The following is a 19945-nucleotide window of genomic DNA, read 5'->3' on the forward strand; positions in this document are numbered from 1 at the left end:
CATCCAAACACTGTGTGTTACCCTGAGATTTCCTGGGCTTGACCAGCCAATAATTTTACATGCATGAAGGTGGTGAACAGAGGCCTGTTCCCCTATAAAAGAGTAAAATGGCTGCATTTTTGAGTTTGCAGGGATATGGTTTTGCAAACTGCAATTCCAAATGGACTGGAAGTTTGTTTTTCATGGTGGAGCTGTGCTGTGTTGGAAACTACTTCCTTACATCAAGATTACATTGTACTAACTTGAAGATAATGCTAGTAATATCACCGGTACTGCTGACATTGAGACTGCATCTCTCTTGTTATTTCTTGGCCTTTCTCTAAGGTGTCCAGGTATCATTTTCTTTTTAAGAGGAGAGGAAATTTGAGGGTTGCTTGCACCGAGATGTTACTTCTAGTACATGAACTTCCTTTCCCTGGTCTAAATTTTTGGTTGATGCTAGCTGATATAGGCTGATTTTCAGCAGCTAACCCACTGCTTTCTTTAAGCAAACTTTGCTCTGAAAATACACATCTTAAAAAAAACAAAACAAAACAAAACAAAACAAAACAAAAAAAAGAAAAAACGCTCTTCACAACTGCCAAAGGGCACAGAAATGCCAGCATCCCCACTACTCATTCCAGAATTAAGTTCAAGTTGCCTGGTTTGGGGTTTTGGAGGAAACACACAATTTGCAGAGTTCACTGAACCTCACAGAGATTTGGTTTTGCATTTGTCTGGAACTGCCCTGAAATATTCCTTAGCCCATTTTACCACAAGAAATATCCTGAGGGGATTTTTCTTTTTTTTCTTTTTTTCTTTTTTCCCCTTTTGCTACAACAGCCTTGTCTCCATGCTGTCTTAAGGAGACCACCTACGATTTAAAGAAATAAGGACCTCCGTGAAAAGTACAGGCCAAACCTGATATTTAAGGGCCAGCTCCCCACAGTATTTATCTAGTTGCCTGAGCTGGTTAAACCACAGGAGAAAAAAAAAAAAAAAAAAAAAAAAAAGCATTATCATGTGAGGGCTGGGAGGGTAACCTCTGTTAAAAAACAACAACAAAAACAAAACCAGCCACCTGAAAACAATGGGAAGACTGCCAAGGAGAGGAAAGGAAAAGGACTGTGATACTTATGAGGTATAGCAAATAATAGCACTGGGAGGTAGCACAGTATGTGCTTCATGAGCGTAAAGCAGCAGACACACTTCCTCAGTTTTGGAGCTAGAGAAAGGATCCTGCCTAATATGGTTTACTTAAGAAGTTTCCCTGCATTTTTAAGGGGGAAAAGTGGTTCTGGACAGGGAAAAAGGATGGAACTTGGACAGCAGAATATGTTTTGTTTTTTTCTTTGAAGCTACCCAAAGGTTCCTTGCAGCTTCCTGCTCTCCAAAAATCATGTGTGCTAACTTCAGCCCAAAAAAAAGAGAAGGAAAGAAACCATCACAATTTAGTGCAAAGGCCACTTTTTTCTCACCAAGGCTCTAAGCAGGGACATAAATTATAGGGTATCTGTTTCAGGCCCCTTTCAATATACTACTCCTATAAGAGCTCCAGAGTAAAATAATCCTCCAGAGATCTGAGGCAGCATGTTATTAGCAGAAGCTCATAGGTTACTTTTACTGGTGTCTTGGGTACCTTTATGCTGAAGTGTTAGTATCAGCTTGAGAGCACATAATCTTTCTCCTGAGTCTAATTATATATTCACTGTGCGGGCAACAGAATATTCATATGTATTTAATTAGTAAAAAGATTATGTTTTAAACCCACAAAAGCAAGGCAGGAAGAAGTAAGGATGAAAACTCAAATAGCCCTTAAATTGCCCTTTTATCTCAATGTATCGCTTACTGCCTGGGAGCCCCCAAGCCCCAGTGTGAAGGATACTGTAAAAACATTTAAATATAAAGTCATAGTTGAATAAGCTACAGCCAGAGTGAAAACCCAGACCTCTGTTGCGCTAATGATCAATTAAATTATTCTTCATTTACACCAGCTCATACGGAAATGGAAACGTGTAGGGTTTGTGTCTACTCAGTACCTCAGTTGGGCAGTCTATAATGTTTGTGGTGTGAGCTAAAAATCTTCCATCACTTGCAAAAGCAGTTTGTTATCTGCTTTAGAAATTTCTCATTTACATTTTGCATTGTAGAATATTAGGTAAAGTTCTCAAGGATTTGCATTATAGTTCAGTTAATAGCTTAACCAGCGGTTTACATTAAAATATAAACTGTAAAGGCTGTACACTTGACAATATAATGCCATTGCCTTATCTTTTCAATTGCTTTTTTTTTTTTTTTTGGTAAGTTTATTGGTTTTTGCAGGTGCTTTCTGAAATGCAGTGGTGACACAATTATATAAAGTTGTAGCAGTTAAGTTTTTACCACAGAGCCTGTGGCTAAAGGAGTGACCAGGGAACTGGGAAGATGGAAGCTCACTTTGTGCTTCTGTGTAGCCTTGGGTGAATTCTTTCAGCTAAAATCTTCAAGAGTGGTCACCTTGCTGACTATCGACTGCCCCAAAGAGACAGCGGATTTCCAACCGCTCAGTGTGCCCCCAAGTAACCCATCTCTAGGCTCACGGGGTGCCTGGTGCCCCAGCCAAAATCTGGGTCAGGCTGTCTTCATACAACTTTGGCTTTGCTTCTCCCTTGTCAATTTGTATAATAAGTCTCAGAGAGACAGATTGGAAAGGACTACTGGAAGGACAACTTCAAAGTAAGGCCATCTTCCATTAGATCAGGTCTTCCCCTAGTCAAGAAAAGCACCTACAGATACAGGTTTTCCCAACATATGGTCTGCAGTATCTGACTTGGTGCAATGAGTACCAAAAGACCAATAAATAAAAGCTGAAAAAACAGCTCCAAGAGTTAGAGGGAATGTTTTCCAATGCAGTTGGGGGATTTGGTCTTGCCTTAACAAATTGCAGACAATTAAAATATGCCATTGCTTTTGAGGATCAGTCAGCACAGTGGGAAAGGATGATGACTGCCCTTCACTGGGCCACGGCTGTCTTGACACTGCTCTCACTGCCTGCTTTTTGGAAGCTGCATACTTTCCCCAGAAAAGGGCGTCAAAATAAATCTGTTCAGTATCCAAAACTTGAATATTCACAGAGGTTTTGTCCTGGAAAGACAGGACCTCAGTGACAGCGGAGTAGAAAATAGAGGGCCTCTTTATGCTTAGCTCTATCATACAATATAGCTATTGTTTGTTTGTTTGTTTTTCCACACATCTAGGCTGGGATCCTTGGGCCATATGCAGAGAATGAATTGGGATACAGTGAATTTATTCCTTTAGCAGTTTTTAAAACCATCACATGCCTGTGTACACACAGTGTGTGGAATTTGTCATGCGAAGACTTCTGTTTTCTTTGAAATACCCTTATAAGAGATTTGAAAGGAGTCTCAAAGAATGAAAGACATTGAGGGACTAACTGCAGATCTCCGCATAGAGCACAGGACCGGCAGCCATGACTCCTGTGTTGTGGTCACTTATTCTTGCTATAGACACTTACTGTGGGAAGCATAGATCATAGTACCTGAATGGTCTCTTCCTAACTCTGCAATAATTGCTGTGTGATTTTTTATCAGCTCTGCAGACCTGGATCTTCAAAAGTATCTGGATACATAGTTTGTGTGGTGTGCTTTTTTTTTTTTTTTTTTTTTTTTTTCCCCCCATCCACTGACTTATATAGCTTGGGGGATGTGGTCATAGGACCTGATTCTAAAAGCTCTGAGTGCTGTGACTGCAGCAAAGCAGTGATTCCTGAGCTAGTCATTTAGACTAGTCAGATTAGCAGGCATGAGTTCCTCAAAACCTCTTTGCTGCAGCATTACGAAGCAGTGGATTTTACTTGTCTTGCCTTCATTGGAAAAGAGCGCACACTCAGGTTTGTGTTGCTGTAGCTAGACTGCTCTTCCATCTGAGATAGTTCATGAAAAGCTGGCTCAGTTATCACAGCTCTCCACTAGAGACAAAACATCAGAGGTGCTGAGAGCAGCCAGAGGACCTGTGGCCAGCCAGGCCCACACTATCTTTTCAGCTTGTCCCATCTCCTGCGCTCAGACGGGTTGAGGTTTGCTGCAGAAAGCTGATTTAGAGTGTTTTGAGATCCCGTATTGCTCTGAGCCTGAAATACAGCAAGCCCTTGACTGCAGACTTGACCCATCTTTTGCACCACTGAGTTGCAACATGGAAAATACCAGGTAATAGGAGTCCTGGTGCAAATAAATGACTGGCTGTGCTGATTCCTTAACAGAGAAAATCTGTTAAAGCCAAACTTTCTTTTCACTCACCTCTATAGCTCTGCTCATTCAGAGATGTAATTGGGGGCAGAGTTCATGTCAGTGGGGCTTCTGAGAAACAGCTTGGTTAGCTTTTTTTTTTTTTTTTTTTTTTTTTTTTTACCTGAGGGGGATAAGTGGGAGTTTGCCCAGCTGTGGAAGGGGATGCTGGAGACCTTCTGGCTAGTGGCACGGCTGGTCACATCCTACCTGGGTAATGAAGAGGAAGGTGTGAGACTGCCATTGCAATTGTAAGCACAACCTCTGGCCCTAAATGTGAATGAAAAGCTCTGTGAACGAGAGGGTTTGCAGGAGGATGTGCGCAACAGAGAGGTGTGGTTTTGGGAAGTTGGAGAAGGAATACACATCTTTTCTCTGTTTCTTTCTGTTTTCCCATCCTCAAGCACCATCAGTTTCAAGCATGCCTCTGTAACATCAGGGCTGAAGATTCAGGCTTTGTTTTATTTCTTTTAAGAACAGGGGAAAATAAAGGATCAAACCAGACTCTGCAGTGACTTCTTGAGGCTCTGGTTACATGGTCTGGCTTTCCAAAGCATTGAGCAAAATTGTCTTTGCAGCTCCACAGGAATACGACCAGATGCACCTCCTGTTTCACAGCACTGCAGGCTGAATTAACCGAAAACTTCTGGCCAGTCTGGGTACTTTCAAAGTTTATGCCACTTATTGGGTACCTAAAGATGAAGGTTTTAGAGACACTTTTTTTTTTTTTTTTTTTTCCTAGCTGCTAATCTCATGGGGATATTTGCATTAATTTACATTGAGGGACTTCACATTTTAGTTTAAGTGATGTGAGTGTTTGCATCACACTAGCAAAGCTGAAGTTAAACCAGTGCATCTTTCTCATAAAGATAACATTTATGAGGAAAAAAAAAAAATGTAACACATAAATAAAGTCTGTGAACTGGGAGGACAGCATTAAAGGCGAAGTGCAACCTTGCAGCTTCCCATAGCTGTCTTTCACTTCACTTTTCGAGCCAGTCACGAGCGCTGGAGCAGAGGGCAGCCAACTCTCCCCACTTCACATCGTCCTCCACGGGCAGCAGGAGTGCCGGTGGGACTTGGGGCAGCAAGACCGCTGCTTGGTGGGCGAGGTGGACCAAGAGGCATCGCGGTCCTCTGCAGCGTGAGGTGTGTCTCCCAGAGGCAGCCCTTTGTCCCTTGGTGGGAGGATGAGGTGAAGAAATAACTCACAGCCCGCTTCCCACACAGTAACCTCCAGGTCTTTACCTCTGTGCAAGGTTTTGCAACCCCTGCAGTGGGCGGAGAGGTAGCTTTTGTGTTCCTGCTTGCTTACCCACTCAGGCCAGCCAGATCCTTCACCAAAGTCCATTGCTCCAAACCATCTGCAACGTATATCTCTGCTGTGAATACAGTTCATGACTCTGACCCCAACATGGGGTTAGTGGACATCCACATCTGTGTGAAAGTGGAGGTTTCCCCACTTCCCACCCCATGGGTCTCATCTCAAGAGCCCTGACCAGAGCTGCTGGTGGGGAAGGGCAGTGCAGGTTGTATTGTGCCTGGATCTGACCCCAAATCATGGGAGGACATGTCAGATCTGCTGTCAGGAGGCAGTAGATTTCTTGGATAGTTTGTGCTTGCTGACACAAAATGGGGAAAAAAAAATGAATTGGGGAAGGTGGGTTTTGCCTTCTTCATCCTTACATTATGTGCAGGTGTGAAGCTCCAAAGATGTAAAATTTAGCTAAAGCCATTGACTTCAGCTTTTTTCACACTGGAAACTTGGTCACTTTCCCAGGAGCAGAATTTGGCCAAGAAGCCCAGAACTGACTACAGTCAGCGTTTAGTCAGTAAGGAGGGTTGGGGCCGGGAGGAGCTCCAGGATGGGCCCGGGCTGTGGCCGACCGTATCTCACCACTTGAGTGCGAGTGGTGCCCAGCATTTTGGTTGGGCTGAGGACAAGGGCTTCCTATGGAGACCAGATGTGGCCAAGTCCACAGGGCTCGTTACCACCTCTGCTGGTGTGCTGAGGGACAAGAAAGGAGGCTCTCACTGGAGGAGTCCCCAGCATTGCAGCTGCAGAAATCCCAAAGCAAAACAGCAGGAAGCCGGCTGGGTAAACACAGGAGGCGCTTGGAAATAAATGCCCCACAGAGGCACAGACAACCTTTCCAAAATCCATTTAAAACAATTGGCCTCCACCTGGGTTAGGCCGGGGGGCGGCCATCGGGCTGCAGGGGCCTGCTGGCGTCCCACACCAGGCAGTCAGTGTGGAGGAACAACACGGGGCCAGCACCAGGCCCTGCTGGAGGCCAAAACCCTCCCATCCCAGGGCCTGGAGCAAAGTTGAGGGCATTAAGCAAGACACAGGGCCTAGCCCAGCAGATGTATGGCTTGTGAAGGTGGTGGGGTGAGGACACGGTGGGGCTGTGAGGCAGAGATGTCCCCTCACATGCATGCAACCCTGTGTGCGTCGGTGCTGCGGCGCTTTAAACGTGCTAACATGTTTTATGATGCAGTGCGGGTGAAACAAAATAGTGGCTCCTGGCTCCTCGTAACTTGTGTAAACTCCAGATGTGACAATCCTGCTGCTGGCAAAGGGAGCTGTTTATCCCCGTGCTCTCCTCGCGTTGAATTAGCTCCCACTATTAAGAGCCTGCTGAAAATGTGCCTGCGTGCTACCAAATGGCTGCCTAATTGTGCCTCTGCCCCTTCCCGGAGCCACACATGAGAAGTGCAATCCAAATTCCTGGGCAAACCATGCAGGGCCCTGGAGAGCACTTTTTTGACCCCCCACCCCCTCCCACCTCCCCCTTCAGGAATTGAATGTCATTCCTGAAGGATAATGCAGGATTAGGGCAAGGGGAAAATGAGTGGCTTAAACAGCTCCAAACTGCAGCAGGGCTCAGCAAAACGGGTCCTTCTCCCCTCCCCTTGCAGACTTTTTTTTTTTTTTTTTTTTTTTTTCTTGCAAGGGGAAGGAGGAAAGAGGGCCTCTGGGTTGTGAAATGGGCAGAAGAGGAACAATCGCAGTTCCCTGAAAGCCCCCAACCCCAGCAAGAGTGATGGGGCATGAGCGTAGGAACGGGGCACGGTGATGGGGCACAGTGGCAGCCGCTGTGTGTGGCTCCCCTGCTGCCTCTCCCAGCACACAGGCACTGGTTGTTGGGGATTAGGGGGAACAGATGCACATAAGATGCTTATGGCCTTTTCCAGACACAAGGCTGCTTTCCAATCAGCTCAGAGGAAACAGGGTAATTAGATGGAGTCGCAGGCAGGGAGCAGGGGGGAATTAGCTTGTTACCCAACCAGAGACCGCAAGTCCACCTCCTCCATTCCTCCACCCATTTTTCCCCTCCATTCCTCTGCTCACTCTCTCATTTCAAAGCTTTTTTTTTTTTTTTTTTTCTTTCCTTTTCCAGGAGGCAGCTGATGCTGGCTGGCTGCTGCCAAACAGGTCTGGCCTCCGCAGCTGGGACTCTCTCCATACTTAAGCAGGGTGATGAATCAGCCATGTCCTTTAGAAAAGGTGACGTCTCCTGGATGTGCTGCTGGGATGCTCAGTACTCCTCCCCAAGAGTGTGCATATTAAGGCACCTTTGGCTGGAGTGCCCTTCAGGCAAAAATCTGAATTGGGTCAGGCCGGTCCCACAAAAGCCCGAGGAACAGGGGTTTCTGCCCCTACCCCTGAAGTGTAACCACTATAGACAGAGGCTGCCATTCCTGGGCTGCATCGTGCCTGACAGCTCTGTGATAATGCAGGGGATTTTTCCTTTTTAAATTCTTTAAAATGTTGTTTGAGCATGCTTACACTTCCAGTGCATTGTTATCTTTGGTGAGATTTTGCTGGTTAAAGTTCTCCAAATGTGGAGACATGTCTTGTCACCACTATTCAGAGGGCAGCTGTGACAAGGTAATTGTCCTCATGCCCCACAGGCAGTGATCACATTTGGTGATTAAGAAGCTCACTGCTGCATTTGTTACCAGCTCCCCCCACAAACTCCTGCCTTGCTTGTTTAGCTTCTGAGGCCAGCCTATGCTGCTGTTTACTGGGAGAGCAGTGCTCTTCTCCAAGATGTTTTGTTTCAAAACCATCAGAATGTCCCAGGGCTTTTGAAAGGGGCTTTACTGTGTCACGAAAGGCAGTGTTCCCCATGGAAAGATTTTTTCCAAATGACAGGTCAGTTAGGCAGTAAACAGCTGAGAGAGGATCACCATTATAGCTGTAATTGAGCAGAGAAAAGCTGACCCCAGCTCTGAGGCAAAGAAAGCGGCCAGTTTCTGAACTTCTCCAAACGAACGTGCTGCTCCTTACTGGTGGTACCCTTGAGTACATCCTGTAGATAATTTTCTGAGATTGACATTAACCTCTTCTTGTATGTATGTGGAGATCGAGTGTTGAAATCCACTCGAGAGCTGGATGGAAAATTTCTGACAATGGTTTGCTGTCAGGAAATGCTGGTTCAGCAAGAGGAAAAGATGTCAACTTCAACAGTAAAAAAAAGGATCAGAAAGAAACAGAAAAAATGATACCATTGAAGATAGCCTCCTGAGGGCTTTTTGAAGCAGTGTGGTTTATTTTTCAGTGCTGTTTTTATTGCTCAAGTTGACATGGCCAGAGCAGTGGCTGCATCTTTTTTTTTTTTTTTTTTTTTTTTTCCCGTGGCTTTGTTCAGTACGTGGCAGAGAAGAGCTTGTGTACACCCAACACCTCCATACAATACGGGAGACATTAACAGTGCAAATGGGGGGAAAGAAATTCTCTCCAGTGTCCCGTCTCGTGTATGAAAAGCACCACTACAGAGCACAAAACTCCCTCAGAGATGTGCTTGGGCTGCTTGCTCCTGAAGCCATCTTATCCCCATCTCCTGGCTATGTGAGATAGCCAACCACCTAGGAAAGCTGTCAGCACCCTCGTGCCTCAGCACACTGCTTGTTTATGTACCTCCAGTGCCTGAGGTCCAGTAATTCTAAAAATGGCATCTTTCCTGAATGTCCAAGCCCTCGCAGGAGGACAAAAATAAATACCCAGAACAGGAATAAGACATGGGTGAACTGGAAGGATAAACACGTGTTGCATGGCAAGTATGTGCAGCACTGCTTACTGCTCTGCATTTTTTCTCTGAGATTGCAAAGTAAACAGACAAAAAATATATGTTGAAGTAAAAACCTAAGCTAAACAGTATTCTAGTACAGTTCTGGAAACAGCCAACCAAAAAAAAATCCTCCCAAAATACACAGCTCCACTACAGAGGGTGGTTGTTTGGGTCAGGACCATCCCAGTTAGCATTAAAACCAGACTTTAGTGCCTCAAGCGCTTCAGCACAAATATCATAAATAGATTATTACTGTGAGATAGCAGTTAAGGTGATCCACCAGCCTAGTCACTCTCCTGGTGCAACACAGGCAGCACATCTCCCTCCAATATGAGGCCAGCTGTGAAGCAAAGCCCCTTGGAGACATGGGACGGTGAGAGGATCGGGGGGGGGAGGGGGGGGGGGGGGGGTGAAGCCTGCAATTTGCATCAGGACGTGTCCCATCCTGAACAGGGCCGGGCTCGTGTTTTACACTGGGTGGGTGCAGTAGCCTCTGTGCTTGTGCATAGCCACATGCCCACTTGTTCCCCGGAAGGAAACCTTGGACGTTTCTGAGGCTTCCTCTGGTATTTCTCCTGATGGGGAGGTTTCTGTCTCAGTAGCGGTGCTCGTGCTTTATGCTCCTTTTTCAGCGCTGCCCCCTAAGGGACTGGCCTGCAACGTTTTCTGTCTCTCTCCAGAACATCTGAAATGAATACCACCGCGCTAACACGCGACAGGTAGTTTTGTGGTGACCGTACTGGCAGAACCAATGTGTATTTCAGTGATACTAAGAGTTTTGTAGCTGTTACTCATTACCAGGACAAGGACCGCCTACACATTTCCCTATCAGTTTCTGCAGTAGCAGCACTTGTCTTGAAAACCTGCCCATCTGCCTCCCCCCAGGCACTCGCCTGCTCTGCCCCCTACATGATTTCTCCAGGCCATGCTGTCCATTAAGCATTTCCCCGAGCTACAGGGGACAGACTGAACGTCTGGGAATGTGTGCACACCTCACATGACCTGAAACAGCTTTTTTTTTTTTTTCCTCCTGTTGCTAGATCTCTCAGGTACTCCCGCTTTGACTCTCCCTTTCTTACTTCTGGGGTGTTTTTAGCTGGCAGTGTGGCCCCGGGGCAGCTTGACATCCACGTGTGCAGCACTCAGCACCGAGGTGCAGGCTGACCTGCTTGCAGGCTCCATGCACCACTGCTCTAATGACGACATTGATTTTTCATGCACAATACTGGAAGAAGGAAGTAGCAGCTTCCAGTAAGCCACGTATTAAGCAGGAGCTGGATTTCTGGGGCCTTTTGAATGCTTGTGTTCCTCTCGGAGCTGCTCGCCTCTAACCAGGATGCTTTGAGGCTCTGAGCCTTTGTCAGCCCTGCTGAGGTCTGGCATTTGTCAGTCACTTGGAAGATGGAAGCTTAAGTGGGAGCTTTTCCCTGTTGCCAAATGCCATCCGTATTTAGGGAGGCTTCTGGTCCTAGCCTCAGAAAAGCTGTCGGTTCTTGCTGCAGGGTTCTCCATCAGGCAGCAGAGGAGAGGCAGGGATGCCCAGGGCTCCCTGGTAATGCCTGGATTTCACCTCCCGCATGTGATGCAGCTGTTTTGCAGCTTGAGCTTGCAAGTGCTGTTCAAAACTGAAGAGCATGGGAGAAGAGGAAGAAAAGTTTAGTTTCTCCTCTCTACTCCTCTGCCTGTGCTTGTCACGCTGCTGCTCTCCTCCTCCTGCCCTGCTCCCCAGCTTCTTGGCAGATTCGCTGCCATTGCAAATGTACGTGACTAATCTGTTACTTGAGGAACGGGGAAGGCGTTTTCACAGGCTGGAATGACCCAGCCTGTCAGGAAGCCGATGGGATTCACTGCTGGGAAAAGTTTTTTCAGAGGGCTGGTCCCCTTGTTAAATGACGGGAGAGAGATACTCATCGGAGGACGAGATGCTGCCGATGTGGCCTGCATTAGAGAGGCGGCCATCCTCCTCCCAGCCCGGGAGGCTGCGGCAAGACGGTACATCCCCGCTCCCACCCCGTGCACGTGGCAGGCATGCTCGCTTCAGAAGGAAGCACAGGGGCAGTCGTTGAAGGTCTGGCCTTGAGATTACGGCAGGTCCTTGCTTGTTCCTCTCGTAATCAGCTCACGGGGAGGCTGGAGGCTGCAGGGACCTGAATGCCCCGAGCTGAGCACAGCTGCAGCCGTCGCCTCCATGGCCACGTCTTGCTCTGTTTCAGCCGTGCTTCTTTAAGTGATTCAGGGGCTCGGGGCCAGAGGGCTCTCTGCCTTGCAGAGCTGATCCTGGTGATTTGGGGTGATGTGCCAGGAGGCCTGTGAGGCGAATGTCATTTCATCATTGTTCTCCTGGGAGAGGTAGAGGCATCCAGCATGGGAACAACGGGGGTGGGGGGCAGGGGTTAATCAGGAGAAATGGGATAAATTAAAACAGGGAAACTGTAGGCAAAAAAACTGTATTGGGGAAAAACATATGTTTTATAATAAACATTACATGTTTAAATGCTTGCGAGCCAAGAATTATTTGCTGAAAAAAAATAAGTAAATTCCAGAGAATGACTAAATTATTGGATCAGCTCCTAACTAGGTACCAAGGAAATGTGCTGGATCAGTATGTTCGCGTGCATTACTAGCCCAGTTCTAGAAAATATACCTCAGGGAGCACCGGCTTTCCTGGCTTTCCACTGATAATAATGCCGAAGTGAAATCTCCTGACGAGAAGGGATTGTGCATTCACTAACTTACAGTGCCATCTAGCCCCATCTCAGACTTAAGACGTCTACGAGTGGTTGCTAATTTTGTTCCTGTAACTGGGAGGCTGAGTCACTTTAGCTCGAACCCACCTCTTCGGTCATGTGCTTGTGGATGGAAGTGTACCTTGGCGTGTATCTGGTGGATATATTTGTAAAGAGTCACCCATGAGTCGCAAGTGTAAATGCCCGAGTGGGAGCCAGCCCAACCGGACACGTCGTGTGTGTGCTCATGGCTACTGTGTGTGGGGATGGCAGCTCGGTGTTGCTTAAGCCTGCCTGACACTTCCCATATCCCATTGATATGACCTGGCTTTTGATGGCTAAGAAATCTGATGGAGTGCAACTGCTCGGGCTGAAAGCTTGCTGTGATGCCTGCTTGCCTCAGGCTGTTTACGGAGACCTTCCCCCAAAGATGTGTTCTGCGTCACTCCCATGCATGAGCTATGGACCGACACGTGGCTTTGCCCATCCTGAACAACCAAAAAGGCAAATGTGAAAGCGATAGTGTCGCTGCCGCTCGCATTGCGACATGCGGTGGGGGAGAGGGCGGTAGCTCTGGCCATGCCCCTGCACAGTTTGCCTCCCCCATAGCAGCTGCATCCTCCCCTGAGGGATGGGGCAGGCTGCGAGGTTGGTGAGCGTGGGGCAGGAAGGATGCTGTGGGCTCCTGGCACCAGGGTTCAGCTTGGCTGAGGCCTGGGAGACCCAAAGCTGCTGGGTCGGCTCCTTGGGCACCCTCTTTTTGCCCACGAGGGCCCTGGAGGGCTCCGTGGGTGCTGCCAGGGGCTGTGGGTTTGGTGCAGTGCAGTGGGTTGGAGGCTTACGCAGGCCTGAGCCTTTCTGCCTCGCAAAAGACTAATGTGGGGAAGCTGACAGGACTGCCAAAGGTAGCCAAGTAAACTTCTGCTATAGAGGAAAAAACCTTTAACCTAAGTGTGTGTGGATTGCCAGAGTGTTGTTTTGCACTTTCTCCTGTACGTTTCCTTTCCTCCTTGTGCGCTAGCAGTAACGTCCACGGCCAGACTTGTGCTCACAGCCTGGAATGAAGCCGACTGCAATTACATCCTCGGGGAGTTGCTCAACGGGGGCTTTGTGCATGCGGGACGCAGAGTTTGGTGGAGTCTGTCACTGCTGCACATGTGCTTTTGGACCTCCAAGTGCACTTACCCAGCCTTCAGCTTTGTGTGTGCTTGTGGGAACGGGGAGCAGAAGGCTCGGGAACAGGCTCAGCCTGCTGCACATCTGGAGGCAGTAACTTGAGTCAAAGTATATGCCTCCTGTAATTCAAACTTTTTTTTTTTTCTTTTTTTCCCCTGCATTAGCAATTAGTGCATCAGCACTGAAATGCTTCCTTTTAAACACCACCCGCTCCGTGCCCACTGTGGGCCCACGCTTTCTGCGAGCGTAGAGGAGTTTGGAGCTGGGTTTTGGGGTCAGGCCTCTCTCTCGCTGTACTTCCTTTATCTCCCAAAGCAGCAAGCAGCACATGCTGTGGCAATGTAATCATTTAATCCAGGCTGGCGAAACCTGTTCTCCAGATGAACAACCGGCGTATCGTTTGCTCTGTAGCTCTGCATATGAATGCATTGTTTGTTGGAGCGGCAAGACGTCGCTGCCAGTTTTCCATCCCGTTTCCAGCAAAGCCCAGCCTCAGCCTGATGGTGAAGCTGCTTCCAGCTCCTTCCCTCTCCTCCTGCACCATGCTCACTGCAGCCGCTGTGGTCTGAGGGCTCTCCCTCCCCGGCTGCTTGCTGCGGATGCGGTGTGTGCAGAGGTAAGGTACCTGCCGGGCAAAATCAGCCCTCAGAGGAGTGCACGAGGCCGGTGGAGATCAGAACAGGAACGTGTTTGCCTGGGGAGGCAGGTGATACCTGAAAGGGTGCAGCCAAAACTAACAAAGGTGTGTTCGGAGAGATAGGGTTTGATCTTTAGCCCCTGATACAAAACTTTGGCTGGGGAGGCTGCTGCACCAAACCCGTCCATGAGGGCGTAGCGCTGTTGCAGATAGCTGGGGGACGGATGTGACAGCAGTGCTTCGGAGGGGAACAATTGCTGTTGTAACTGCTGTGGGTTCGCAGGGCAGGAGAGTGGTGCTTCTTTTGCTTCAGGCCCCTACCATCCTCATTTCTGAGCGCCAGACACGAGGGGCTGGAGGCTCGTTGCACACTGCGTGCTCACCCATGTTTCCTGGGTGCCTACCACTAAAACACTGTCCTCTCCCAAGTGCCAGAGTTTCTCTCTGTGGGCAGCCTTTCCTGCTCTGCTGTGGGAGGCTGCTAGGCCTTGTTTGCAGCTTCTCTGGTTTCAGCTTCCCTCTCCCTTCCAGATTTTGTAATAGGAGTCGTCTGGACAGCCAAGGCACAGCTGACCACCTCACCGCCCAGCACAGTGGAGGCGCGTCATCCGTGAGGGGACTTTGCAGCCACTGCTCCTGCAAACAGCACCAGAAGATCTCCGTGTGAATATGCAGTGGTTTTGCTGCTGCCTGCTTTCTCTCTGGCTTAAGGAGGAAGCCCGAGCCTTGGGCTGAGGCTCTTTCAGAGCCAGCGTATGCCCCTTGGATTTCTTGTTCCTGCATTGCCTCTGAGGCAGGATGGAGAGCAGAAAGCTGCTTACATTCGGACTGCATTCCAAATTTCTTCAAAATGACTTTTTTCAAGAAAGGCACGTTTTCAGGGCCAGCACCGTGCGGCTGGCTCAGCCTCCAGACACACTTTCCAAATCTTGTTGCCCAGAATAGCATGCTCTGAAAACACACTGCAGCCCCCCTGCCGTAGCTGGCCCAGCCTTTCACCGTGTCTGTACGACGAGGCTTTCCTCTCAGCTCAGATGGCGGTGGTCTCATGCAGATGGCTGCAGAAGACCCCTTCGCAAGGGCAGTTCTCCTTCCAGGCTTGTTTGGCTTGGCCTCATCTGAACCATGTGAGGCAAGGAGCTTTGAGACCCCTTGCTCCAATCTTACAGTACCCCTGCTTGCCTCCCGTTTTGCTCTGTCTCTGATCAATAGCTCTAGGTGGTGTAGGTAGCTTTTCATGGGCACATTTTATTGCTCATGGATGATGCCAGACTGATGGATATGGACATATGAAGTAATCTAGGCAGTGGCTAAACAAGCTCCCCCATGGCTTTCCCAGCGTGGCTGCCACAGAGCAATCCCCTCTGTGGGTTATTTCAGTGCTCTGTCCAGCTTTGACCCATCAGCCAGGACTGAAAAATCTGTTCCCGCTGCCACAACGCTTAACACTGCTTTTACTGTTTTCAGACTGTGCTTTGGAAACCCTCTCATCAATTTGAATGGGCTTGGGATCCAGCCTGGTGTTCTCGCACATTGCAGAGTTCAGCTGATTTTTCTTGCTCGTTTTTTCTTACACACCTTCAGGATCTGCCCCCGTGCTAAGGAGCAGCATTTGGAGGGTGCAGGTCTGGGCATTGCCACGTTGCCAGCACTGCGAGGGGGGAGGCGAGTGCATGTGCACGGCTCAGGGCAGCGCGTGCTCGGGGGGTGGGAAGTTTGGAGGGATCATTAATATTTTATCTTCATTTTAGCACGGCTCAGATTTGTCAGCAAGACACCACAGTCCTGAAACTTAAAGCCTGAGGCGGAGCTGGGAAGGAAATTGCAGAGCTCCTGGGTCTCTGTCTAGGGCTTTAGCAGTGCCTCCAGTCAAACACTCCCCTTCCTAAAAGCAGAGAGATGTCAAAGTGCAGTGTTTGCATTTATTACACGAAGTCCACTCAGACCTGTTCAACCTCCTGCCTTCTCATAACATTTTTTTTCTTTTTTTTTTTTTTTCAAGGGTAACTAATAAGGAAGTGAGCAAATCGTGCTCGAAGTTTTTCTTCTTGCTGCCTCCGTGTCCCACCCCCAGGCTCCCCACGGCAGGTGTTGCAGAGGCGAAAGTCAGCGCCCCTGCGGAGCAAGACGAGAAGCACCCAAAGTCACCTCTTTCCTCCGCGTGCAACCCAGAACCCGGAAACTCCCACATCTCGCCCGGCTTGCAGCCCAGCTGTCTGAAACCACAGGCAGCAGGGGTGGATAGCAGCCGGCTGCTCGTTGCGCTGCAGCCGGGGCGATGGGGGAGATAGTGGGGAGGATCTCTAGGTGCAAGTAGGAGCATGAATCCACTGAAGAAATATTAACTCTAGCTGTGAAAGAAGAGGAATATCAAGCAAGGAAGCGAGCACACACACAGACACGCAAGACTCAGACTCGTGCAGTGCTGGAGGGTTTGGTTGTGTCTGAGTTTTTTCTCAACATTCAGTCCTCCCGACACGGCTCCACTGCTGGGGTGCTGAGGAGCAACGTGGCGCTGCCAGCTCGAGCCTTGCAGGGCGATAGGTGGGGATTTCCTTGAAGCCCTTGTGTCTCCCTGCCAGAGTGCTGAGATCACCTGGGAATCTTGGCTTTCGATGTAAGGAAAAGAGAAAAAAATAATTAAAAATTTAAAAAAAAAAGAGAGAGAGAGAGAGACTCAAGCACTCATAAGTGTACAGAGAGATTTAAAATGGGAAATGCGTGTGACCTGTAGCCAAATAATAACTGAAAGTGTGTTGCAGATACCATCCTGGTCTTCAACTTGAAAGTTAAACAGCAAATGCTTTTGGATCTCTTTAAAACCTTGCTTGACGCTAGCAGTCTTGAGGAATGTGAACTGGTGCATTGGTTAAACTGCTCGGGAGCAGCCTGATGGTGCAGCAGCTGAAGCGGCAGCAGTGGCCTTCGAGTTGCCCTTTGGCACTCGAGGCTGCACAGGGCACGCGCTTCAGCTCCCCGCTGCCCAGGCCAGGGGAGGCCAAGCTGCCTTGGCCTGTGTTTGCTCTCAGCTCTGCCCCTGGATGGCAGCATTTCTACTGGTGCAGCAAGGGAAAATTGCTCAGGGAAAAAAAAAAAAAAAAAAAGAAAAAAAAACAAAGCAGGGGCAGATGAGGCTTTTGGGTACTGCCAGGTTAAGGTGTTGGAAGGCAGAGCGACCTGGCATGCCTGCGTGATGACCAGCAGCGCCCAGCCCATTGCGGCTGGGAGGGGAGGCTTACTCACAGCTGCAGCCCTGCTGCATCTGCAGGGCAAAGAGCAACGAAAATTTTGCTACTTTGGATGCTAACTCATGGCAGCAGGTGGCTTTAGCTGTGGCGAATGACACAGTTAATGCTTCCTGCTCCTGGCTGCTCCCTTTAGCCAGAGGTTACTGCAGAGCTGGTAGTGGTGGGCAAGCAGAGGGTGTGTTGGTCCCTCATAGATTAACTCTAAGGCCTTAGGATGTTTCACCAAGTGGGCTGCTGGTCCAGTCCATGAATATCTCTGTCTTGACTTTTTTATTTTGAGTGTTAGACCCTGCCCGCAAAGATGAAGCCTTTTCTGGCCTCAGTTTTCAGTATTGCTGCTGTTCTTATTTTCTATCTTCTCTCTTCGTTGCCTTGACCATGGGTAGAGGTGCAGGGGCTGTCAGTACCTGCATGTTCCCATCCTGTGTGTGAGCAGTGCTCTGCACAAAGCGGGCCACGAGGAGCTGGAGAAGCTGCAGGTAAGCATCCGAGGAGTAATGCTGGCCTTCTCAGTGAGGCAGCGTGTTCTGCATGGCTAGGGCGGCAGAAACAGGGCTCACGAGTGACGGAGCAAAATCAGCGATTACTATTTGGCAGGAGATGCTTAAACTTTGTCAAGCCAGGCAAGTATCTCCATTGTGGTCTCTGACTCACAATTCAAATATGCTGGGAACATTTGAGGGGGCTGGGTCAGTCCTTCAAGCAGTGGGAAAAACAAGGCTTTAATACATCGGCCGCGTAGCTTTGGGTCTGTGTTCCACTGTTCTGCTTTTCTTTGAGGAAAACTGGTGTGGCTGGTGGGGCGGAGAGGGAGGTGTTGTGAAACCACACACACACACACACACATGTGCCAGGCCTGATTTTGATCCCTTCTGACAACGTCTCATACTCCTTCAGCTGCAGTGATGGAGCTGCAACGCTTGTGACCTACCCTCTCTGAGGTGAGCTGAGGAGCAGGCTGTCTGTGGTCGCCACCACATCCCCACCTCTGCTGCAGCATCCCGGCTGAGCCGTGCCGTGCAGAGGAGCTCATGGTGGGGCACGGGAGCTGATAAAGCCCTGCGGCCACCCAGGGCATGCACTGATGCTCCTGCTGAAGGTGCTTCCTGCTGATATGGAGGGCAAGGCAGATAAGGAGCAGGCATCTTCCCCCGGATCCCATTGCCGGGTGAGAGTGTCTGCTTCCTGCCAGACCCTGCCCTGGTGGCTCCTCGCTGTGTCTCCTGCTTGGGGATGCTCCCAGTGCCCTGAGTGTTGCCGGGCGAGGGGTGGCCGTGCAGCAGAGCTGCCGCTAGCTCCACGGTGCAGCCAGCCGCTGGGACGCGAGCCTCTGCTCGGCTCGCCTCACAGCCTGGCTTCCTGTGTGTTCTTCCCCGCTATGGTTTTGACCAGAAATTCCATTTTTGACCCGAAAAATCTTCCAGATGAAAATTTAATTAAAAAAGTGATGTATTCCCACAAGAAACTTCAGTGTCAGCAAATAAGCTTTTTTTTTTTTTTTTTTTTTTTTTTTTTTTTTTTTTTAAATGAAAAACCATTTTATTTGCACACAAAAATGACATCCAAACTGGCTCCCATTGAGTCCACTGTAGAGCATTATACTCCTAAAAGCCCTAGAGTTTTGTTTAATAAAAAATATTCACGATTCACAATTAGCATCCATTAGGCATACAGGTCACAAAGAGCTGGTACCACAAGGGAGGTTCTCCTGTACTGGACACGGTCCGTCTGTGAGTCATTAAATCATGAACTGTGATCTGTAAGTGTTGCTGGCAGTGGAGAAGTGGGATGAAAGAGAAGTGGGAGCCTTAACCCAGAGAAAAGGAGTTGTTCCTTTTGTGTCACAGATTACCTTGCTGATCACAGGCTTCGGCATCATGCCTTTCCACACAGCAAAGGTGACGGTGCTTTCCTCCATCTGATGCGATTTGTACATATTTTCCTGCTGCAGAGGTCTCTGCTGGCAGCTGTTGTTGGTTGCACATTTACTTGGGATCATCACATGCAGAGAAAGGCTGTTGGCTTGGGCAGAGCAGCTGCTCCAGGGCCGGATCAGTCTCCTTGGGATTCAGCGCAACGTACAGAAAGCCTGCTGGTGGCAAGGTGCACATCCACACAGCAGAAAACTTTGCAAGGCCATCGACAAAGGCCAAATAAAATAACCTGTAGGAAGTCAACAGGGGGGAAGAAGCAGAGACAGGGTGTGAGTGTGTGTATTTATGTGAACAAAATAATGATAAGCTGTAAACTATGAAATATCTGCTCGCTCATTAATGCATCTGCTTCTGACTAATGCTGGGGTGTTCCTGCTGTCCAGCAGCCAAAGTGCAAACAAGGGGACTGCTGTGACTTAGTGCCCAATATTTAAACACACAGGGACAATTCAGGCCACCCACACTCCTATGTAAATATGACTTCTGCAGAGTCATTTCAGACCGGACCTGGGGGAAGTCAGGGCAAAACTGGCCCTTACGTGGCTGGTGCAGGCACGGGGGGCCAGGCATTGCCTTCTGCTAGCCCAGGGAGCCCCTGCTTGCTCCTCAGGACTTTTGTGCAGCTAGCTGTGGGCAGAGCTGGCTCCTGATGCTAACTGGACTTTTTTTTCTAGCTCAGTAAGTACAATTTTGCATGTAAATGTGAGTGTGGAACAGATCTGGACTCGATTAGCTCCTGAGTCCTTGACAAAAAGCCGTAATTGTTTATCCAGATGATTTTTCTTTGTCTCCCTTTTATTTTCTCGGCACTTTAAAACCTAGGTTTTAATGAGCTCGTAAAATAAATACGTGGGTGTCGATTACAGCGGTATACAAGGCGTGAG

The 19945-nt window shown here is 48.8% G+C and overlaps 1 long non-coding RNA gene across 1 annotated transcript in view; it reads left to right on the forward strand.

Annotated features, from left to right (window-relative positions):
- The window catches only part of LOC137850580 (uncharacterized), a 51957-nt gene that overhangs the window by 25586 nt on the left and 6426 nt on the right, over positions 1–19945 (forward strand). The window contains exons 8-9 of the long non-coding RNA XR_011092645.1: positions 14411–15544; positions 15882–19739. This is a non-coding gene — a long non-coding RNA (uncharacterized lncRNA). The remainder of the gene's footprint in view (positions 1–14410; positions 15545–15881; positions 19740–19945) is intronic.

This window comes from Anas acuta, chromosome 2 (assembly GCF_963932015.1).
Source record: "Anas acuta chromosome 2, bAnaAcu1.1, whole genome shotgun sequence".
NCBI lineage: Eukaryota > Metazoa > Chordata > Aves > Anseriformes > Anatidae > Anas > Anas acuta.